The sequence below is a fragment of the Balaenoptera ricei genome, chromosome 4 (assembly GCF_028023285.1).
Source record: "Balaenoptera ricei isolate mBalRic1 chromosome 4, mBalRic1.hap2, whole genome shotgun sequence".
NCBI lineage: Eukaryota > Metazoa > Chordata > Mammalia > Artiodactyla > Balaenopteridae > Balaenoptera > Balaenoptera ricei.
In genome coordinates, this window is record NC_082642.1 from 65038514 (window position 1) to 65063297 (window position 24784).

Sequence of the window (24784 nt, forward strand, 5' to 3'; positions counted from 1 at the left end):
AATAAAGTTCCACAGACTGGGTGGATTAAACAACAGAAATGTATTGTCTCACAGTTCTGGAGGCTAGAAGTCCAAGATCAAAATGTCAACAGTGTTGGTTCCTTCTGAAGGCTGTAAGAAAAAAAAAAAAATCTGTTCCATCCCTTTAACCTATATTCTGGTGGTTTGCATGAAATCTTTGGTGTTCCTTGGCTTGTAGAAGCATCACCCCAATCTCTGCTTTCATGTTCACATGGTGTTCTACCTGTGTGCATGTCTGTGTCCAAATTTCCCCTTTTGATAAAGACATCAGTTATATTGGATTAGGGCCCACTCTACCTCATATGACCTCATCCTAACTTAACTAATTACGTGTGCAATATCCTGTTCCCAAATAAGGTCGCATTTTGAGGTACGGAGGGGTTAGGACTTCAACATATGAATTTTGGGGAAATACAATTCAACCCATAGCACCTTCCTTGTCTTTCCTACTCTCCAGTTGGTGTTTCCTGAGATCACTGCCCAATGAACTACATACACTGAAGTCCTTATCTCAGGGCTTGCTTCCAAGGGAGCCAAAGACAAGACAGAAAATCAATCAGGGCCTTAGTAGGTTTAAAGGCAAATATCACTCCCAGGTCCAACAGGGTGGAAACTTCCAATGACTCTCCCTTTCAAAGAGGACCAAGGGTTTGGACTGGAAATGTGAACTCATTGCCTACTTTTCCTAAAAACTTAATATAACTTGTTAACCCTGGGGGTGGCAGTCTTTTTCAGTCAAGCTTTTGTAGTTTATTTGGTGACATTTTCAACTCATAAAAATAATTCAAATGATGTAGGTAGATTAGAAGGAAAGGAATTGGGTATGGATGCTGTCTAAAATTCTGGATAAAAATTGGGCACGTCACTGTTCACTTCCCCTAAGGCCCACCACACATGCTTCTGATGAACTGGAGTTTTGGATTTCCCTAAACACACCAAGCTTTCATATATTCTTCTGCCTTTGCCTGGACTGTTTCCTCTGTCCCACCAATGACTCATAAGTTCTCACATTTCACTTAAGTTCCAGTTCAAATGTCACTTCTTATTTTAAGTCACTCCCAACTTAGTCTAACCAGGGTGAATTCCAGGACCTGTGTGGCAGCTATTAGTGCAGATTGGCTGAGGCTGGAGCTCCTGGCACCATCTTGCCAACATATGGAGCCTGAAAATGACGCCAACGTGGAGAGGAGCAGACAAGAGAGATAGAGAGAAGCCAAGTCCTGGGGACATCACTGAATTCCTGGATCAAACTATGCCAGACCCTGCCAATCCTTTGACATTTCAGTGTCATGTGCCAAAGTATTTCACCTTCTTGCTTAACTCAACTTGAGTTGGTTATTGATTTTTTAAAATGAATCCAGAGATTTAAGACTGAATTATCCATGAGATATGACTTCCAAGACATGGGCAGGACAGCTGTGGGGACTCTCAGCCCTCTGCTTCACTTTAGCAGGGGTCCTAGAATGACACAACACCTAACTCCTGTGTCAAGTCTCTTCCGGGTGGAACATTTTGTTAATTAAGTCACATAATTTGGAAGTCCCTTTTATGTTATAACCTCACAAACAATATTACCTACTGTTTTAACCAAGGAATTTGAGGAATCTAACATTTTCACAGTCTCTTGCACTTAGTGGGTATTCAATTAAAATCTCTAGATATGATTTTTCTACTTCTTAGAATATAGAATTGAAGAACTGGAGGAGATTTTAAAGGGACAGAGCCTGCTTCTCTCATTTTACACATGAAGAAACATTTGCACAGACAGGTTAAATGGATTTCCCAAAGGTCATGCTACTAGCTAATGGGGGAGCCAGAGGGATAGTACCCAGATTACGCAACTCCCATTCTAATGCTTTTTTCACTATACTTCTACCCAAAGCATCTAGCACAGTCCTGAGCACATAGGAAGTACCTAATTAATAAGGAAATGACTGATATCCACAGGGCCTGCTGCTCAACTCAGGTGGAGGTCTGAGAGCACCAGCTATGAGACTTCTCCAAAATGACAGGATCAATGTTTGAAGAGCTGCCTAGCTGCAGGATTCCTTAGCGTAGCTGGCCTGAATTAGCCGCCTTAGTGCGGTTTTGGATAGTAGCTCAGATCTCAAGTAAACTGGTTTCTTGTAAGCCAGAGATGATTCCTCCAGGGTTGCTGCCAGCAAAAGCAAGTATCCTGGAGGTGACTTGGGTTGAACCGGTGTTGTCCCAAGCCAGTGTCTTTAATTGCTGCAGAAAATTCAAACAGCTGGGTCTCTCACTCTGAAATAGTAACTTCCTGTCTTTGGGGGAAAAAACACGTAGTCACCTCTAAGACTTTGGATGTTCAGATGGAAGACAAGCTGGCTTACGACATGTCCCACATTGAAGGATTTGTTGTTTTTAAGTCACCCTCTCCTCCAAGCAATAAGAGATCACAACCCTCCTGATCAAACAGTCCTAGCTCACAAAATTACAGCATCCACTTCAGTAACCAAAAGCTCAGAACCAGATTAGACTTCTGACATGACAAATAGCCCCACTACAAAAGCCTTTGTGCTTGGTTTTTGGACCCCCTCTTCCACCCCATTTCTCATTCCAGGGCTAAAATCACAATCATAGTGCAGATAGGGTCTGCTGCAGACTCAATCACCAAAACTACCTGGACCCCAACCCCGGATCCTTCATTTTTGTTCAGGGACTCCCTAAGGTAGCTCACAAATGCTCCCCAGTGGCCACAGTGGTCCTTCTGTGACCCTGACATGCTCCCTGCACCCCTCACCCGTGCTCAGGGACCACCCACGCTCTATACCCATCCCTTCCTTGCTATGCAGCTGTCACCCTTCCTGCCATAGTTCCTGCCGCCGTCGTCGCCCTCCTGATGTCACGTGGTCTTGCCCTGGCTGCCCTTCTGCCTGGCTCCAGCTGTCACTGCTCCACCCCTGGGAGCCTCCTTCTCTCCGGTTCAGTCAGTTGTCACCAACAGACTCTGTTTCATAAGCCATCTCCTTCTTTTTACAGGAAGGGGACACCAGGCACCCGGTAGGTTGGTCTGGAAGGTGAGGTGAGCGGCGCTGGCAGGGACGCATCCAACACTCTCCCTGACACCAGTGTCCACCCAGGTATTGTGTGCATGATGAGTTCCTTGCTCATCAGGTACCCTCAAAAGGCTACCCAGTCACATGAGGATCTTCATCTCTGGTCCACCTTCAGCCCTACTAGCCAGTCATCTATCCATCCATCCATCCATCCATCCATCTGTCCATTGTTCAGTCAATATAAATCGCTGATAAATACAAATGAGACAGGCAATTCCAAGAACTGTGGGTACAGCGAGTACAAGACAGACAAGGCCCCCAGGCCCTTAGAAGCCTATTTTTCAGTGAGGTGAAATAGACAGTAAACAAGCATACAAACAATGATTTTAGAGAGCAATGTGTTCTTGAAGAAATTAAGATTGCACAGAGAGCAGGAGGAGGGCGAGGCCAGTACTTCAGATCAGGCTTCGGGAAGGTCCCTTGGAGGAAGTGACATTTAAATAGACACCTAATCGGGTCCAGTCACGCAAAGATCCTGGGAAATGGCTCCAGACAGGGGACCAGCAGTGCCAAGGCCCGCAGGCAGGAAGGAACTTTGCTCAGAATGCGGCATTGTGAGTGAGGTGAGCGTGGTATGGGTGAGGTGGGAGAGGCCGGCGAAGGGCTCTGTATGCCAGGTGCAGACGAGTCTATGCGCTGGTGGAAAGCCTCACCCTCACCCCAGCAGCTCTGTGGAGAGTGGACTGCGGTCAGGAGGCTGTAGCACAGGAGAGGAGGGTGGTGTGCATTAGGGGACAGCGTGGAGACGGGAAACGGGGCAGATTCAGAATATGTTTTTAATGTAGAGACAACAGGATTGCCTTAGGAACATATTCTAAACAGGTCACAGTTCTGGAGGTCGGAAGTCTGACATGGGCCTTGGGGGCTAAAATCAAGGGGTCAGCAGGGCTGTTTTCTGGAGGTTCTGGGGGAGCATCTGTTTCCTTGCCTTTTCCAGCTTCCAGAGGCTGCCTGTCTCCTCCATCTTCAAAGCCAGTACTCACCTCACTCCAACTTCTGCTTCCGTTGTCACATCTCCTCTGACTCTCTTGCCTCCTTCTTTCCTTTTAAGGACCCTGGTGATTACATGGGGCCCACCCAGATAATCCAAGATAATCTCCCCACCTTGAGATCCTTAACCTTTCACATCTACACAGTCCCTCTTGCTGAATAAGGCAACGTATTCCCAGGTTCTGGGGATTGGGATGTGGACACCTTTGAGGGGGCCATGATTCTGCCTACCACACTGTCCATAGATTTTCTTTTTTTTTTTTCTTGCTGCTTGGTTTATTGTCACCTTTAGCCATTTCTAAAACTTTGGCATTCTTTCAGTTAGTTGTTCAGGCCTTCCTTCCTCCCTTCCTTTATGGGCGAACCATTTTCTGTGCACTTACTACGTGCTAAACAGTCTGCCAGGTACTATGGCGAGAAAACTGTGTATCCAGACTCTACCCTCAGGGAGTTTACAGTCGGCTTTCCTGGAGAGCCATGTTACTGGTCCCATTAAAGCAAGCTGGCCATACAGAAAGGACAATGCAGATGAGACAGGTACTTCAAAAGGCAGTTACTGAATTGTCACCTCTGTTGAGTTTCTCCCATGGGAGTCATTAAAACACTAACTAAGACTCAGGAGGAAACATCAATAAATTCACCAAACATGGAGAGGGCTAACAATGAAGAGTGGAGGCCGAGAGCTGAAGAAGTGACTCTCCCTGAGGGGGCCCCGGTGCTGCCCTAGCTGCTCCCGCGTTCCCCCGAAGCCTCCCTGCCCACCAGCCATCTCCTCTGACCTCGCTCCCCACCTCTCCCGGTGCAGCTTTCTGGAAAACATCTGAGCCCTTTCTTGGCAAATGTTCCCACAAACCAGTCTCAGGAAATGCTCGACAAAACACTCAGCCCCCAAAGAGTTCTTATCTCCTAAAGGTACATACTGAAACATCTACAGATGAAATGATACCAAGTCAGGGATTTGCTTCTGAACAAGCATGTGGGAGGAAGTGGGTGGGTACGGATGAAACAAGCGTGGCCGTGAGTTAATCATTGTTGAAGCTGGGTGACGGGAACATGGGGGTTCACTATAATCTTCTATTTTTTGGCCTGTTTAAAATTTTCCATAATAAAAAAAAGTTAAGAGGTAAAAAGGCTCCACATTTTGCCTTATGTCACTGAAACAAACTTAACTTTTGCATATATTTTGCTGCCTAAATAATTGCCTAGACTTAAAAAATAAATAAATGCAGGCATAGGAACATTTGACAAACATTTTGTACAGTCTCTGAAGTCACAGCAGGGAAGAGAAAGTACTAGATATCTTGCCTGCTGCTCATCTTGAAACAATAATTGTCCCGTCCCCCAGGGAAGAAACACATAAAACTCTGGAACATTATTCTAGTAACTGGATTCAAAGGGCTAAAGATATCATCTGGGAAAAGATAGTGGAACTTGATTAAGAGATCATTGTGGATTCTTTATGATGGAGGTGATGAACTGGCTTGACCTATCTCAGAATTTTCATACACTAATTTCCAGGCAGCATATTAGCATTGTAATCCCTTTGAATCATGAAACTGTACAAGTCTGAGAAAAACAACTGTGATGTGGATAGAATTGTCTTTGGAACGTCTCCACCTGCCTTTTCAGCACTCCCATGAGGCAGTATTATGTAGTGGAAAGACCACAGGCTTTGGACCCAAAAAAGTTGACTTGACTTCCATCTCACTCCTGCTGTGAATTTGGGCAAGTTATATAAGCTCTCCAGACCTCAGTTTCCTCATCTGTACAATGGGCCTAATATCTGCTTTGCAGGGATGCTGGGAGGATTATGGGATATGTGTGTAAAATGCCTCTCTCATCACAGATACTCAGTTAATGGTAGCTTATTGTTTTTATAATTGCATATTCCTCTTTACCCCACTCCACACCTCCCAGTATAGTGCCTAACACGTGGAATGCAGCAAATGTTTGTTGAATTACATTAAACCTTGAGAAGGTAGATGGAGTTAATGGGAGGAAATATTAACACTCTACCAGAATCTTCCCTTTGCAGGCAACTCATCCTCAGGAGAGCTTCTCTACCTAATTGCCCAAAGCAGAAAACAAGGACCCATTCATGATAGCTCCCACTCTCCCTCCCTCACATCTAATCAATCACCAAACTCCATCTATTAGAGTTCTCGATTATCACTAGAATCTATTCACTTCCCTCAAATCCTACTGCTACCACCTTAGTTCAAGACTGTCTTCTTTTTCACCTGGTCTATAGCAAAGTCAGGTCTCCTCACATCTGTTCTTAATCCTTTCTCTTTATTGTAGCTGGAGGGATGTCTTTTTTTTTTTTTTAATTATAGAAAAATTTAAATATTCACAAAAATAGAGTATAATAAACTTCCATATACCCATCACACAGTTTCAACAAATCAATGAATGGCCAATTTCATTTCATATATACCCCACCTACTTTCTCCAATGTTCTTGGGTTATTTGAAGCGAATTCCAGAAGTCATAGCTTTTAGGGAGGATCTTTTCATGCATTCAGAAGGAAATTCTAAATCTTCCAGTGAACTGCCATGATCTGATCCCTGCTGACTCCTCCAAATTCAGATCACAATTTGCTATTCCCCCTCCTCAGACCCAGTCATACTAGCCTCTCTCAGTTCCTCCAGCATTTTATGTTGTCTCCTTATGACCCTGAGGCCTTCAGGCTGGACTGTATTCAGGGCCCAGAAAGTCCATTCTTTATCCTCTTTCACCCTCTTTGCTCAGCTTCAGCTACTCCTGCTCTGCCATCACCCTGCACATCACTTCTCAAGAGGTCCCCACGCTAAGGCTCAGTGCCCCCTTGTCTGCTCTCTCAGTCCCCTGTGCTTCTCCTCCAATTATACATACGTAATTTTGTAAGTGGTCATGCAAAGGTGTCTCCCCTGTTAAAAATGAATTCCGGGCATAAGAGTTGTGTCTGCCTTCTTCCTTAATGAGGCACCTGGCACACGATCCCTTCCTTACAGGAGGCACTCAATAAATATTTGTTGAATGAGGTCCCCAAGAAAAGTAAACACAAAAGCCACATCCACTTCATGTTATAAATTGCTTATAAACCAGTGTCCTAAACATTTTATAACCGTAAGAGCAATGCTTAGACCTTAAATTGTAAGTGTATTTTGTTATATTCAATGTTATGTCTTTCAAAGATTATGAGCTGCATTATGCTAGACACTGAGGGTTCAAACTGAATAATACATGGATCCTACCCTCAGAGAGCCGAGTCTAGTGGAAAAGACAGTCATTTAACTATTTAAAAATTGGTAATTTCTCATGTTTTATATATAGGAACCAGAATATTTAATTAGTTAGACAATTTGTAAAGTGTCAAACAGCTAAGAATAAACAGGAGTTTCCTGTAAAAACAACAGCTACCATTTACTGGGTCCTTCCTTTGGGCCAGGTATGGTATAAAGCATTATTTCACACATGATTTCATTTAATCCTTACAACACCCTTTGAGATATGCCTTATTATTCCCATTTTACAGATTTACCTTAAAAACCACCAAGGCATTAAAAACTTAGGCAACCCTCAGTCACCCAGGATTTGAAACCGGGGAGTCTAACTTCAGAGGGAACACCCCTACACTCTATGCTGGGGCTGAGTGGTGCTGCAGGAAACATACAGTAAAGAACGCTTTCCAATTCATCAGTGCTTTCCACTTGATGTCCTGGTTTCAGAAGCGATGTGGGCACACTTTCATGGGAAAACAGCAGCTGTTGTAAAACCTGTTACTGATAAGGCCAGGTTCCTTATCAGGAACCTGGGCCCAAGGCACTAGCCACTGAATCTGGACTTTGTACCAAAGATTTCCTTTAAAAAATATAAACAGGAAACTTTCAAGTTGTGAAGCTATTGCCTGCCATGAACTTAGTCTGTCTTCTCAGCCAAACTGAAAGCTCTGCATTGCTCCCTTCATTGTACACCGTATCTTGTCTGCTTACCTCCTGCAGATGGTTTCCAACCAAAAGGAAATTTATTACATTTTAAAAGGGAGAAATTGTTAGGGTAAATTGCATGTGTGGACCCTGAACCATGAAAAGAGATTTTGTATTAATTATGCATATTTGGGAATTTGTTTTCAACTTTTTATTAAGGAAAATTTCAGTCATATACCAAAGTAGACCAAATAGTGTAACAACAAACCCCCATGTACCCATCTCCTTGCTTCCACAATGATCAACTCATAGCCAATCTGTTTCATTTATATTGCCATCGACTTCTACCCCCTCCCCTCCCCCACCCCGGTTTTACTTTGAAGCTAACATGTTTGGGGATATTTTGAATGTTGTGTTCTGTTGGTAAAGAATATATGGAATCAATAGAATAAATAACTATGACTTGGTTAGCAAGGTCCCTGGGGACACAGGAACCAGAAAGAATAGGCTGTGTGGTTTGACCACAGAAAAGACAGGAGGACTAGCATGGACTACGGCCGGCATTGGCACAGGCAAGCAAAGCGCCCACATGGGGAAAGTTTTGAGGGAATGTGATGGGTCTGTCCTGTGTCTCGAGCATACTACCTCTGCCTTTTGTTTCCCTCTCAGCAAGTTCTCCGCCAGTATAATTAAATCACTTTTTTGTGCGTCTATGCTGCCCTCCCCCTGCTTGCCTAAACCATAGCTGTAGGAAAGGAAACCCTAGAGCAGCAATGCCCAATCGAAATATAATGTGAGCCACACGTATTAATTTTACATTTTTTTAGTAGCCACCTTATAAAAAGAAGAAACAAATGAAATTAATTTTAATATTATATTTCATTTAACCTAGTGTATATAAAATATTATCATTCCAACAAGGTTATCAATATAAACAATTATTATCCAGATATTTTACATTCTTTCTTTTGTGCTAAGTCTTTGAAATACAATGTGTATTTTATAGTTCCAGCATATCTCAATTTGGACTACTAATATTTTAAGGACTTAATTCATAGTCATAAGTGACTAGTGGCTACTGAATTGGACAGGGCCCAGGGTAGGGGAGTCAGTAGCTACTTTGCAATTTTCTTGAAAATAATGCTACTAAAGATTTCTGGTAAAGTTGAAGTACAGTGTGTAATGCTGGGCTTCTCCAGGAAATATACTGAAATGAACGAGAGAAAACAACAATAAAAGCTTAGACAAGTCCATCTATATAAGCAAGGAAATAACTACAACCTCCAAAACCCAGGCTACCAAGAAATGTGGCTCTTCAGATCTTGAGCAAGATTCTTTTTTTTTTTTTTTTTTTAAGAGTATTAGTCATTTTTAATTTTTATTTATTTATTTATTTATTTATGGCTGTGTTGGGTCTTCGTTTTTCTGTGCGAGGGCTTTCTCTAGTTGTGGCAAGTGGGGGCCACTCTTCATCGCGGTGCGCGGGCCTCTCACTATCGCGGCCTCTCTTGTTGCGGGGCACAGGCTCCAGACGCGCAGGCTCAGTAGTTGTGGCTCACGGGCCCAGTTGCTCCGCAGCATGTGGGATCTTCCCAGACCAGGGCTCGAACCCGTGTCTCTTGCATTGGCAGGCAGACTCTCAACCACTGTGCCGCCAGGGAAGCCCTGCTTGAGCAAGATTCTTGAGCAGAAAGGATGTTAGCAGCTCCTGAGAGGTTCTCCGTTTACCACAAGTATGGTAAAGTGTAGTGGCTTTGAATACTCAAATCCTGGTTCTGTTCTTTACGAGCTGTGTGTCTTGGACAAATTCTTTCATCTCTCTGTGCCTCAAGTTCCTCATCTATAAAATGGGGATCATAAAATTTAGGGTGGTTGTAATGATTAAATGAAGTAATACATGTAAAACACTTAGGACCAGATGCCTCTCCATGTTAACCTCTCCATAATTGTTAACTATTAAAAACAAAAATAAGTAAAGACCTGAAAAAGGTGAAGGATTAAGTCATGTGTTATTTGGAGGAAGAGAGTTCCAAAAAGAGATAGCAAGTGTAAAGGCCCTGAGGCAGAAGTCTACCTGGCATATTAAAACAGAAAAACAAACCACCAAGGAAGCTCCTGATCTGGCTGTAGCAGAGAGGGGAGTATGGAAGGGGATGGTACAGAGAGGTAACGGCAATGGGGGCCGACAGTGTAGCTCTATAGGCCATTGTAAGGACTTTGGTTTTGTGGGTTTTTTTTAACATCTTTATTGGAGTATAATTGCTTTACAGTGGTGTGTTAGTTTCTGCTTTATAACAAAGTGAATCAGTTATACATATACATATGTCCCCATATCTCTTCCCTCTTACATCTCCCTCCCTCCCACACTCCCTATCCCACCCCTCTAGGTGGTCACAAAGCACCGAGCTGATCTCCCTGTGCTATGCGGCTGCTTCCCACTAGCTATCTATTTTATGTTTGGTAGTGTATATATGTCCATGCCACTCTCTCACTTTGTCCCAGCTTACCTTCCCCCTCCCCGTGTCCTCAAGTCCATTCTCTAGTAGGTCTGCATCTTTATTCCCGTCTTGACCCTAGGTTCTTCTGACCATTTTATTTTCTTTCTCTTTGTTTAGATTCCACATATATGTGTTAGCATATGGTATTTGTTTTTCTCTTTCTGATTTACTTCACTCTGTATGACAGACTCTAGGTCCATCCACCTCACTACAAATAACTCAGTTTCATTCCTTTTTATGGCTGAGTAATATTCCATTGTATATATGTGCCACATCTTCTTTATCCATTCATCTGTTGATGGACACTTAGGTTGCTTCCATGTCCTGGTTATTGTAAATAGAGCTGCAATGAACATTTTGCTACATGACTCTTTTTGAATTATGGTTTTCTCAGGGTATATGAAGGACTTTGACTTTGACTCTGAATGAGAGGGAAGCCACTGGAAACTTTTGACCAGAGAGGGACAACATCTGACCTACATTCTAAAATGACTATTCCAGGGAATTCCCTGGCGGTCTGGTGGTTAGGACTCCGCACTTTCACTGCTGTGGGTCAATCCCTGGTCGAGGAACTAAGATCCCGCAAGTCGTGCAGCGCGGCCAAAAAAAAAAAAGACTATTCCAGCTGCTGCGTTGCAGATGGGTTGAAGGAGGACATGGACAAAAACGGGAACCATTCAGGAGGCTATTCCAACAATCCAGTCAAGAGATGGATCGGGGCTTGGACCTGGGGAGCAAGCTGTGAAGTGGGGAGATGTGGTCAGATTACACAAATGCGCAAAAGTGTAGGGTCAAAGATGTTCAAGGCAATGTCATTTGTAACTGAGATAAACTAGAGATAACCTAAATGTCCATTAACAGAAGGCAGGTTAAATAAATTATGGTACTTTTTTTTTTTAACTTAAAAACTTCTGTAGTGATTGAAAGAATGTATTATTTTTAAAATTAAAAGCCAAGGGCTTCCCTGGTGGCGCAGTGGTTAGGAGTCAACCTGCCAATGCAGGGGACACCGGTTCGATCCCAGGTCCAGGAGGATCCCACATGCCGCAGAACAACTGGGCCCATGCACCACAACTACTGAGCCTGCGCTCTGGAGCCCATGAGGCACAACTGCTGAAGCCCGGGCGCCTGGAGCCCGTGCTCCGCAACAAGAGAAGCCACCGCAATGAGAAGCCCAAGCACGGCAACGAAGAGTAGACCCCGCTTGCTGCAACTAGAGAAAGCCCACGCGCAGCAACAAAAGACCCAACGCGGACAAAAATAAATAAATTAAAAAAAAAATTAAAAGCCAAAGTGAATGATAGTAATTTTTAATGTTATTCAATTTCAGCATAAAGGGATAAGTTGTAGTTTCAACAAATGCATATTTTTTGGACCATTAAAACATCTTGCTTGGTAATTAAAAATACAAACCTCAAAGCATTGAAATTAGAGTTTCTTATTTAAAAAAAGAGAGTCAAACAGAAATATGCATATGTACCTGCTAAACTAGTGTACCAGTAATTCCTGGCTGGTCACTACAAAGTCTATGCTTCTATTCTTTTCCTTTTAAAAATTTTTGGTAGAGTGTATATTGTCTAGGAGATGAGGAAACCAGATGCTAGGCAAGGGCTGGTTTTTACTGAAACTTTAAGATTGACTTTGCTATTACAAAGCATCTAAGAGCTGAATAGACAAAAGATTTGTCTAAGGGGTGAAACTGGTAAGTAGATATATGATTCTGAATCTACATATTGGCCAGACATCCATTTGGTGGAGGCTCTAAACTGATCATTTATTAATCACTCACCATATGCCAGGAAGCACTATGCCTTGTATTTTGATGACAATTTCTAATTTTACAATACGTAATCTAATTTTACAAAATTGCCCAAGGTCATTAGCTAAATAAGTGGAAGAGCTGAAACTCATAGATTGTCTCATGCCAAATCCCACCCTCTTTCTGCTATCACACTGTATTAGGTAGGGTTGGCGGATTGATTTTTGAGGCTTTTCTTTGGAAAGAATAGCGTATCCATTAGGATTGCATTCAACTGTTTGCAACAAACCTTAACCGACAGTGCTTTAAACAAGTAAGGGGGGACTTCCCTGGTGGTGCAGTGGTTAAGAATCCACCTGCCAATGCAGGGGACAAGGGCTGGATCCCTGGTCCGGGAAGATCGCACATGCCGCGGAGCAAGTAAGCCTGTGCACCACAACTACTGAAGCCCACACCACACAATTACTGACGCCCATGAGCCTAGAGCCCATGCTCTTCAACAGGAGAAGCCACCGCAATGAGAAGCCCGCGCACCACAACGAAGAGTAGCCCCTGCTCACCACAACTAGAAAAAGCCCAGGCGCAGCAACGAAGACCCAACGCAGCCAAAAATAAATAAAATAAATAAATTTATATTAAAAAAAAAAGTAAGGGGATTATTTTTCTCATGTAATAAGAAGTCTGGAGCTCAGCAGTCTGCAGCAGGTGCTTTTCCTCCTTTTCTCTTGTGCGTCGTCCTGTGGTCATCAAATGGTTGCTCGCCCTCCAAGCTCACAGCAACCTCACAGCCAGAATAAAACAGGAGGAGAAAAGCGGTGGTGACCGCTTCAGGAAAGCAAAAACCTTCTCAGGACTCTCTAAGCAACTAACTTCCCCCTCCACCTCAGCAGTCGAGCCATGTGACTGCCCCGCAAGGACTTCTGGGAAGGTGAGCATTTCAGCCCGGCGCATAGCCTCCTGGAACAAAATCCGAGTTCTCTTCGAAAGGAAGAAGGGGGATTGGATATTGAGGAGACAGTAAGCAGTGTCTGCCCCATGAAAAATATCTGACAGATCAAAGATGTTGGGGAGGAAACAGCTGCCTCAGAAGTACTGCTGGATCAAATGGATTCTAGGGGCTCTGGGCACCACTGTTGATGTGTTGATATTTTGCTGCAAGAGAGGAAGGGAAATGTAGTCTTTGTTCTAAGCAGGCTTGGGCTCAGCTTCAGTTCTATTATTATGGAAGAAGGAGAGAATGGCTATTAGGGAACAAGAAAGGGCTCTTCCACAGTCCCTCCACCAGCCCCTGAAACCGAGTTCCCCTTGGGAAAGAGTCTGGTGTACACAGCCGTATACTCTGGCATCTGTTCTAGACGGGCGGGGGTCTGAGGGCAGTTGTTGACACAGGCTTTGGAACGGAGAGACAGCAGTGGGCACCTGGGGATACTTGAGGCTGCTGAGAACATTTGAAGATAATTCAGCCTCCTGGATTGGCCTGGAAAGAGCCATTAAAAGTGCAGCCTGTCTCCTCAGAGTCACCTCCTCCAGCCCTGTCAGTAGCAAGACACCTCACATTCCTGGTCCTCGTTTTCCTCTTCTTTAAAGGGGAGTAATAACCCTACCATATAGTTTGAAGTGATGCATGTCCAGTTCCTGTTTTATGCTCTACACTCCATAGACGGCAGCTGTTATTATTATTATTTTTTATACAGCAGGTTCTTATTAGTCATCCATTTTATACACGTCAGTGTATACATGTCAGCAGCTGTTATTTTTGATAGGAACATGATCTGGTCCCCACACCCCCTGCTCTAACTCAGTTCACATCCTCTTCTTCTCAGCTATACTGACTCACTTGCTCTTCCTCTGTCAGAACATGCACTCTCTGGCCAGCTTTTGGCTCCTGGCTTTGCTCACAGTGGAATCTTGGCTGAAACACTTCACATCCTGGTGAATCCTGTAGTCCTTCAGGACTCAGCACACATGTCCCCTTCTCCAGAAATTCCTCTCTGACCTCCCCAGGTTGGGTCAAGCGGCTCCTCAAGCCCTCTAGCAGCCCACACTTATTTCTATCACGGTTCAGTTCTTACTGCACCTTTGGGCAGGCTGTTGCTAAGTTCCTTGCAAGACCAGTAAAAGCTTTCTGGGAGGTTAAGAAAGGGCCAGCCCACTCCACTTATTGAACCCTCTTCAGGAAAAGGAGGAGGAGGAAACTGTGCTGGGTTTTTCTTTTCTTCTTTCTTGTTTTTGGCCGCGCCGCTGGGCATGCGGCACTTATTTACCCAACCGGGGATCGAACCCGTGGCCCTTGTAGTGGAAGCGCAGAGTCCTAACCACTGGACTTCCAGGGAGTTCCCTGCGCTATATTTTAAATGTTTAAATGATTGGCAAGTCGTAGGTGCTCAACAAATACCTGTTGAATATAACAAATTAGTAATGTTGACACAAAGAAAGGCAATGCAGTATAAGTGTGCTATTTCCAAATATGCAATTTGCGGATTTTTATTTTAAATGTGAATTCATAGTGCATTACAGGTGGTTGTTTATATCATGTTCTGTCGCCCTATGTATACCCTCATCTGGAGGAAACTTCAATGGCCCCGTGCCCACCCTGCTGAGGAGATGGGAGCTCCTTGGGCAGGGCTGGGGGTGGGAGTATCTGAAGGCCCGGCACGCAAAAGGGGGGGCGGGGGGCTCTCATCTTCCATCCTACACCCTCGGGGCGTCCCCTGTGCTAGCCTCGACTCCGGCCCCTCTCCCGCGCGCCTGGGTGGCGGCCTGGACGCCTCTCGCCGCCCCGCCCGCAGGCGGCGCCCTCCGGCCAGTCTCCCGCTGGGGTCGCGACGGGGCGTGCGCGCTCAAAGGATTGCATCCGCACTTCCTGGTAGCAGCGCGCGGGGCCGCCACGGGGTTGCTGCGGGGTCCCCGGGGCCGTGCTCTCAGCCCCGGCCTGTCCCCGGTCACCTGGGGCCGGGCGCGGCAGGTGCCCGGGCGGCGAGCTCGCCGCGGGTCTGTTTGGGCGCCCAGCGCCGCGGACGCGGAGCGCGAGCCAGGAGCTGGGAGCCGCCGCGCCTCGGGTGAGTTGCGGGGACCCGTGCCTGGCGTCTTGCCGCTGCTTCCCTCCCCACCCGGGGCTCCGGGGGGGAGGAGGCCGATGGCACCGCGCCGCTCCCCGCTTCCCTGGCTGTGCTCTGCGCGTCGGGGAGGGAGAGGAATTTCACTCCCGGGGATTCAGGGGCTGGGGTTCTCTATTACTTCAGAGATCCTGGAGTGGGTGGTGGCCCTGGAGTGAAAGCCGAGGACGCTGCGCTCCGGCTGGGGGGTGATCGTAGCCTTCGCGCCATGGTTCCGTCCCGGGTTTGGACCCGGGGGTGGGGTGCGGGGATGGAACCGGTGGCCTAGGTTGGGTGTATACTCACATCCAGACACTCGCACCCCCTTTCCAGGGGAGAGAGCTATTAAACATTGTAAAACAGGTGATGTTTTAGAAACAGTGTGTGCAACTTTCCTTCCTGGCACACACAGGTGGGCATACAGTCATGGACACACATGCTCGTGTATTCGTTGGGGCGGACTTTGCGTCCCCTCTCTTGGCCCTCGGGCGTTGGGGACGGTGCCCCCGCCTGCGCCGGGCATTGGGATTAAGCCCGAGGGCTTTTCAGGTTGGTTGTTCTCTGAGACCGTGGCGTTCTGGGTGGTTCCTCTGTGCCCAGCCTGGATGGCTCAAAATTCTCTCTAAATAACTTGGGACCGCCCTCCGGAACTTGTTGGCTCAATGAAACTCCTCTTTTCACCTGGGCAGGTGGCCTCGGGAGGTGGCAGCAGGGTCCCCCGCCCCCCGCATTCCGGAGGCGACCGCGAGGACCCGGCTTGCGGAGGAAGGTCCAGCTGGGAGGAAACGCACTTGCTTCGCCCCATTGCTTTGCTTGTGCAAATGACTCGGGTAAGGGCCGGGGCGGGGGCGGGGGGGTCGCTCAAACCCCGGAGATAAATCCACCACAGACCAGAATTGCAAAGGACACTTGAATGAGTGTTTGGATCTCAGAATTGTTCATGGCTTCAAGTCAGATCAATTTCGTTTGTGCTTTTCAGGTTACTTTTAAACTTCTTTAACTATAAAACGACTAACATACACATTTTTTCTTGACAGCCCCTAAGACTGGAGTTTCTTTGTGGTTATCTCTAGAACAGAATTGTTGGGCATTGCAGGTGAGGATCCGCCTGGCTGCTATGAGAATCACAGGGATAGAGGGAACCTGTGGTTTAAAAACTATTTAAGAGACAGAAGGCGGCAATGCTATGTGTAAACCTTGGTTGGGTCCTGATTTGATGAAAATAGTTTTTTTTAAAGTTGTGCCAATAGAGGTAATTTGTACTGGTTGTTTTTTAGTATTAAGAATATTAGTTTTGTTTAGTTACTTTTGGTAACTGTATCATGATTAGGGTTTTTTTTAAACCCTTATCTGTTAGAAATACATTCTAAACTTGAAATACAGGTTGAGGATTTGCTTCAAAATAAGCCAGTTTTGGGGAGGGCTGCTAGTGGAGAAGTGAGGGGGAACAAGGTGAAGGGAGATTGGCCATGAATTGTTAATAGTTGAAGATGGATGAAGGGTATGGGGGTATGGACTGCCTTGTACTCTTGACTCTGCTTTTGTATGTTTGGCATTTTCCTTTCAACGTTAACACCACTTGTGGAGCTTTTTTGCAGAAGGTAGATTTGGAAGGTAACACTAGTGGTTCTAGATTCAAAGCCTTCCACAGATCCTCACTCTTTGTTAGCTGGGTATAAAGGCTGCCTCTGCAGACTCATAACAAGTCTTTTTCTCCCTCCCAGGGGTGCCGCTTTATTTTGTTGCGAAGGCATAGAGTATTTGCTGAGTGTGACAAAGCTGAGAGGATCAAGTTGATGCAGGTGGATGCTGGGTCAGCTTTTTTTTATACAAAGGGTATTAGCGAGCATAGGGGTTGAGTTGTCTCCAAATGGACAGGTTGTGTAAAATGTGTTAGCAATTTTTCTGAACTGCCCAAATCCTTTCTAAGTTATGCTCATCAAAAAACAGAGCTCAGAGTAGTGAACACTCCTGTACACACTTAGGTTTTGTGTACACTTTTGGAAGCACTGTATACATCAATACAAAGTCAACATTATGAAAACGAATCACAAGGTGAGTGGAGCTCTACTTATTACCCGAGAGAGATCTTATCTGTGTGTGTGGCCTGTTTCCTGTCCTTACCTTGTTTGTTTCAGGTATCATGCAGTGTAAATATTTAGCAAAGAACTGGCTCCTGAAATTTCTGTGCATTCTTTTCCAAGAACCCTGCTTTCAAGAGGAGGGACCTGGGAACTTATATCTATACATTCATCCAACTTGCTTATTTTTGCCCCCTCTGGATTTATCTTATAATTCCTACTCATTCTATCATGCCTGATTAGTAATTTGGAAAAGTGATGATCTTATGAGGGAGCTATTAAAGTTCAATAGAGGGAGGAAAGGGAGGCATAGTCCTGAAAGATAAACCCACATTTCTTAGTAGATACCATGGAACTGATTTTAATGCCTCCTTGCTTTTAAGAGAAAACAAGTCAAGTAAATTATATCAGTGATAGCTGAAAGTTGAAGTGTTAGATGAATCCCCTCAGCCTAGACCTTGCCCATGTAGATTCACTAGAATAAAAAAAGTTGTAAAGATGCTTTAAGTCAGATTCAGTTGAGGAAACGCCAAAGCATGTCCTGGTTTCCTCATAGTGCATGGGAAAATGAGAGAACCAACAAAAATCCCCTTACTGTTGGAAAATATCATAGTGAATTCATGATGGTACTTAAGTGAAATTGTTTGGCTTGTGACAGTTTTCTTTGTGTGAATCACAGAAAGATGCAACTGTTAAGTGACTTTATTTTCTACCTCGTTCTCTGAGACAAGAACATGGAGAGAGGAAAGAAACTTGCCAGGCTCTTAAGTGAACAGGCAGTGACCTCATGTTTGCTCTCCTCTGTGAGAGGATGGTAGATTTGGGTGGGCTCTGGAGAGTTGATTGTTAATAGCCATTTTAAGGAATTACCACAGATGTGACACCGTCTTCTCCCACATCATGTTATGGAAGGGTATAAACACGTTAGAAAAGCAAATTACATACTGCTTTGTTGGCCTGGAAATGAGAGGAAAGGGCGTTGGCAATCCAGTCAATAATCCTCTTCTAATTTGTAAGCACTCTGCTCTCATCTACATCACTTCATCCCATCCTGTGGGGTTCAGCAGCAGTGCTGGAGGATTATTTTAGTTTTTAGCAGATGAGAACTTTGAAAATCTAAAGAAGCGAAGGCTTGCCAGGTGGTTTCTTTGGAGATATGGGGGAAGGAAATTTAACATCCATTAAGAGTTCAAGTCAACTTCACACACATGTTTTTAATTCTCACAAAGCTCTCTAAATTGGGTATTTTCAACCCATTTTGTGGATGAAATTGTAGCTAAGAGAGGTTAGTAGTTCACTTGAGGTCTGGCAGCTAGTAAAAATAGAGCCAGGATTCAAATTCAGATCTGTTGGACCTTAGAGTTTACGTTATTTCCAGCCTCTGTGCTGGTCCAAACTCTAGCAGACAGCAGAGCTACCATACCCAAGAGTTCTTTAGTTAGTTTAGGCAAGCTATCTTTTTGCCACCCTCAACTTCCCTGGTTACAAACTGGGGCCATGTGCCACATTCAGCCAACAAGGATGTTTTATCAGGCCAGCGCAGAGTTTGGGAAAATCAAAGACAAAGCTGAGCCAATGTTGACAATTGGGAGATTTCAAATATTCTGCCCCCAAGAATTCCTGAAGGCGGTACTGGAGCAGGCTTCTCTCTAGAGAAGGGTAGTGTACTCCATTTTCCCCTGGTCCCCACCACTCCCTATAGTGGTCCCCATCTTTGAGACAGGGGACCATCGCACTTGCACCATTGTTTCTTACAGTAGGAGGTCTTCCTACGTGTGCATCTCCCCAAAATGGAATAACCCAAGAGAGCTTGAGGGCTCTTGTCCCAAGAAAAAGGGAAAGAGCATATTCCTTTGAGAGAATGAAGACTCTTGTGTTTACTCTGCAGTGATTCTATGACAGAAAATACAAGGTATGTCATCATTTTTCTCACACCCTGTCTGTGTTACTCATTTACATAGAACTTTAGAGCTTACTACCCCTGCAGTACAATAAAAATGGAGTACATGTGTGGGTACGCTGCAGCAGAGAAAAGGAGTGCCTCCCAAACCCCAAACCACTGACTCTTTGTGAGTAGGAAGATGGGTCTTGTGTACCTGGGGGGTTCCCCAGGGTCCTGTAGGGGTGGGCCACCAAGAAACCCTCCGTCTTTAAGCAGCCTTACTTCGGGATCCAGAGGGATCCTGAGCTTGTGCCCTGGCTCTCTGCTCTGAGGGGCCCAGAAGTTACTCCCCTCCCCCTCCTCTGCCCGCCCCTCTCCAGCTGGTGACAGATCTGTCCTACACACCACTGAGGCATGGCCCCGTCGGAAAGCTCCGCAGGCAGGAGGGACTGAGGCGCCCTAGTCCAGCCTTTGAGAGGTTCCTGGGGTGCAAGTCCAAGAGTGGCCTGATTCCTCATCTTGAAACTTTCACTTAAGGGCCGTGGGACAGATGTTCCCGCCTCTGCCTGTCTGTGGAGTTCCGTTGCAGTGGAGGCTGCTGTTTAGGTCTTTGTTTCCTCTCCCCGAGTCCTGAGTCCTCGTGGCTTCTGTGTGGAGGTGTGGGCATGGGTGAGGCGGAGGCGGAGAGGAGGAAGTGCAGATGGAACCTTGCCGTGCGGTTTTGAGGTAACGTCAGGTGTTGTTTTGAGACCTTTGTCACTAGAGCTGTCGGTCTAGGTGTGTGCGTACCCCAGTGTGAGAAGCGACGTGGCACGGGGTGGGGGGCGCTGCAGGCGGGCTGCCTTGTGTGGTTGGAAGAAGGACGCTAGAGGCTGAGGGCTTTCCGAAGGGCCAGGCCGGCGGGATGGTCGGGGCCTTTCTGGGGCGCTCTGGGGCTCAGGGGTGTGGGCGCGCTCTCGGGTAGCTGATGACTACTCCCTGGTCAAACAGGCGGCCCGCAAGGGGACTAGGCTGATGACCGGCCGCGGCAAACACGGGTGAAGCGTGGCGCCCCTGAGCGTGGACCCTCGCCAGGCGGCTGATGTCTTCCTGGTTCTCCCACCACCTCGCTGTGTGACCTTGACCTGTTTTCCTAACCACTCTGCCCTTCAGTTTTCTCCCGTGTCAAATGGAAGTCCTGCTCACACCTACCTCACAGGGCTGCGAGGACGAAGCGGCGCGCGGAGGGCCCGGCGCGGAGTAGGGGTTCCCTGAGCGTTGCTATTGCCGTCGCTGGAGCCCTGCCTTCCTTCGCTTTTGCCTTTATTTGGGGGATCCCCCCCCCGCGAGAATTTTAGAAGGCAGGCTGCAGGGTAGAAACGCTGTCCAGCTCTGACCTGCCTGTTTTCAGAGGCAGCCCGGCCTGCCTCGTGGCCTGAGGAAGCGCCCTCCGTGACGGGTGCCAGCAGGGGCTTTGCTAGAGGCGCAGCTTTGGAACTGATGGCGAGGACGGGCCGGGAACTGGGGCTTGGCCCTGTCGTCTGGGGATTGAAATGCGCGGTGACCCTGGAAGGGAGATGGGTCCCCGGCCTGCCCCTGATGGAGGGGGGGCGGCAGATGGGGCAGATGCCCCTGTCTCGGCGGCAGGGCTCGCGGCCCCTGAGTCCTCTCCGGTGCCGCTTCTGTCGGCTGGGGACGTGCCCTCCTCACAGGCAGGCTGGCAGGAGCTAACAGAAATACGAAGTCCTGACCCAGGCCCCGTGAAGTACGGTGTCCGACCTGCCCTTTAGTGGCGAAATCAAAGACCAGGTACCCCAGGGGGTTTACCTTTAACTTGGAGAAATAAGAGAGGTGCTGTTAACCTGTATTTGCAGAGCATTTTGTACTTTTAACAGGGCTGTCCAATTTGATCTTTGACCAGTGGCGCGGGGTTATTTGTTTGCATCTGTTTCTCTTGCCTTTTGCTCTCTGTCAGGAGAGGTACACAAGTGAACTGAGCTTCAGGCCAGAGGTGAGCCCAGAAGTGGGAACAGAGGAGTGGGCTGTGCGTTCTACTTTAGCAGAGAAGTAACCTGTGTTCGTATTCCTTACGCCCTTAAGGAGTCATGGGGAGTGGTGACATCTGGGGAGGGGAGGGGGGACAGTGAGAGCTGAGGTGTTCTTGGGAAGCTGAAAGCATCCCTGTGTCCAGGGAGGCTGAACAGAGGGGTAGCCCCTCCCCCCCAGAGTCCCCCGCCAGCAGCCGAGGCAGAGGTCGCCCGGCTGACAGCTCCTGCCCAGACCCATTCACGGAGGTGCCAGCGGGGCTCAGGGGGAGGCGGGGCACTGGGCTGGTGGGCTCCCTCCTCCTCCTTCATGGAACTGTTGCCTTCCTCCTCCTTTTTTTTCTCCTCCTCCGCTCCCAGCCAGGTGTTCCACTGAGATGCTGAACTGCCTTCATGGCCCTCGCCACCCCAGCTCACAGCCCACAGAGCTGCTCCCTTCTGACTGTTCTGGACGGGGTTTCCCTCCACAGCCCCTGCCATTTCCCATTGCTGTCCTTGCCTCTGCGGCCTGCTAATCCCGTGTGTCCTGCGGACCAGCAGCAATGGGTGCTTGTTAGAAGTGCAGAAGCTCAGGCCCACCCCAGACACAGTGAATCAGAATCCAGCTTTTAACGAGATCCACGTTCGAGCTTCAGAAGTATTGGTCTGCAAGGCCATGACCTTACCAGTCACAGGTGGCCTGGCATTAATTACCTCTGATCTGTGTATATTCATACATTTTTCGGGTTTACCCAATATGGGAATAATACTCTATGTACCACTGGTTTTCAGCCTCCCAGCCCCTACCGTTAGACTGTCTGAGGATGACAGCTCACTCCTCTCGGTTACACTGATTCTCAGGGTTCAGCAGAATCTCTGGGAGGCATGAGGAATTCCTTTACAGTATCTCTCCCGTGAGAAACCCTGATATGTACAGCTTTTATCTCAATTCTGTCATCTTACATTGTATTGTCAGCATTTTCTCGTTCTTTAATCTTTCTGAAGAGCTTGTCTTTCATGGCTACAGATAGTATCCTTCTTATGACTGTCATAAATCATTTGACTACTTCCTTACTGTGAGGCATTTAAATTGTTCTGATCCTTTTGGGGTGGGAGAGTGTTCTGGAGGCTATTATAAGTATGCTGAAGTGAGCTGCTCAGGCCGTAATTACTTCCTTCAGCTCTGATTATTCCCTTATGATGAATTCCTGGAGTGGAGATACTGGATCAAAAGGCATGAACATTCTAAACACTCTTTAAAATGCAGGAGGAGTATAGGAAGTACCCTGACATATACCCTCCCGGGCACTGGGTAGTGTGGTCTCTAGACAGATTCTCTGGGGAGCAGCAATCACGCCTTGTTCATCATCACACACGTCAAGGCCCAGCTTAGAGCAGATTCTAAGGTGTGACTCCCAGGGGGATTGGGGAGTGAGAGGGAAGTTACCTGAAGGGTGGGTAGCTGCCTGTGATGGTGGCATTTCTTCCTCCTGGCCTGAGTCCTGAGTCCACTGACCAGGCTGCAGCTTCCTTCAGGGTGTGTCTGCATGTTTTAGCTTGCCTTCCAGCGGCAGGCGCAGGCAGGACGGGGAGTTCGTGGAGGCCTGAAATGACAGCCTCACTTACTAGTCCTGAATCTGCTGTTCCTGTCGGGCCCCACACTTGTTTTTGCTCCATAAGTCTGTGACTGTTAGGTTCGTAACACTTTTTCCTCCCAGGAGCAGACCAGGAAACTCATGTTAAATAAACTGTATTCTGAAAGGTACACTCAGATTCTGTCGTGAAGAAAAAGTGAAATATCAACATTGTATTTGTGATTGAGTCACAGTTTGAACTTGGATGCCAGGAATATATTCTTGGCCCTCTATAAATATGTTTGGAGTAAATGAGTGAATGAATATGCACAGAAAGAATGAGTTTGATTATGTTAAATAACATACATATATTAGATATATTTGTGTGTATCACATGACATAATTAAAACATTTTAAACTAAATATTAAATCATTAGCCATTCATTTATATTAAGTATTTGACATGTTATGACTTCCAAATAGACACACACACACACCATACTTTCTGGAAATAAGTGTGATTGATTCAGAGGTTGTCTACAGCAAACAGCAGACTCTTTTATGAATGGAATACAGTATACAATAGGAAAACAAAAGTGGCTTCTTTTGTCAACATGTTTTTGAGATTCATGCATGTTGTATATTTCAGTAGTTTGTTCTTTTTTATTAATAGCTAATATTCCACTCTTTGATTATACCACCATTAACTTGTCCATTCTGCCTGGAAGACCATTTGGGTTGTTTTCAGTCTGGGGCTTTTATGAAGGAAACTGCTTCATAAAACAGTGAACATTCTTTTACAAGTCCTTTTTTAAAAACGCGGTTTTCTTGAGGTGCAATTTACATGCCATAAAATCCACCCATTGTAAGTGTACGATTCTATGATTTTTATAGATTTGTACGCCATCACCACAATCTAATTTTTGAACATTTCTATCATCCCGAAAGGTCCCTCATGCCAGCTTAAGTCCCCACTCCTAAGCCCAGGCAGCCATTGACCTACTTTCTGTCTCTTGCCTTTTCTAGATATTTCCTATAAATGGAATCCTAGAATATGTAGGTTTTTTGTGTCTAGCTTCTTTCACTTAGCATCATATTTTTGAAGTTCATCCATTTGCAGCATGTATCAGTAGCTTGTTCCTTTGTATTGTTGAATAGTTCAGTTTTACAGATGTAACCACATTTCATTTATTTCTTCGCTAGTTGATGGACATTTGAATTGTTTCTGGTTTTTGGCTGTTATAAATAATGTTTCTGTGCACATTCATGTACAGGTGTGTGTGGGCCTATATTTTTATTTCTCTTGGGTAGATTCTAAGGAGTGTAATTACCAGATTATATGGTAAGTTTATGTTTAACTTTTTAAGAAACTGGTAAACTGTTTTCCGAAAGTGGCTGTACAATGTTAGAATCCCACTGACAATGTATGATGGTTTTGACTTCTCCACATTCTTGCCAACACTCAATATTGTTAGTTTTTTTTATTATAGCCATCCTAATGGCTGTATGAGTGTATCTTATTACAGTTTGTGTTTTTCTTGTTTGGTTTTTTTTTTTTTTTGGCCATGCCACTTTCGAGATTAGTTCCCTGATTGGGGATTGAACCCGTGCCCCCTGCAGTGGAAGCTCGGAGTCCTAACCACTGGACCACCAGGGAATTCCCTTATTACAGTTTAAATTTACATTTCCCTAATGACTAATGATGATTAGCACCTTTTCATGTGCTTATTATTATTAGTCATTCATATATCTGCTTTGGTGAAATATCTAGTTAAATCTTTTGCCCATTTTTTTAATTGGGCTGTCACCATCGTCATATGGAGTTTCAAAAAATTGTTAATATTCTTTAAAATATTCAAATAAAAATATTTGAAATAAAATATTCAAATATTTTTT

At 45.8% G+C, this 24784-nt stretch overlaps 1 protein-coding gene across 3 annotated transcripts in view; it reads left to right on the forward strand.

Moving 5' to 3' along the window:
• The first annotated feature begins 3593 nt into the window (after window positions 1-3593).
• The window catches only part of GPR160 (G protein-coupled receptor 160), a 54321-nt gene continuing 33130 nt past the window's right edge, over window positions 3594-24784 (forward strand). Inside the window, exons 1-2 of one of the 3 annotated variants that reach the window (XM_059921994.1) lie at window positions 15017-15312; window positions 16038-16178. The gene's annotated coding sequence lies outside the window, so the exon portion shown is untranslated. Of the gene's footprint in view, window positions 3662-15016; window positions 15313-16037; window positions 16179-24784 lie in introns of those variants that run through there. The other 2 variants (XM_059921996.1, XM_059921995.1) reach the window with 2 other exon arrangements.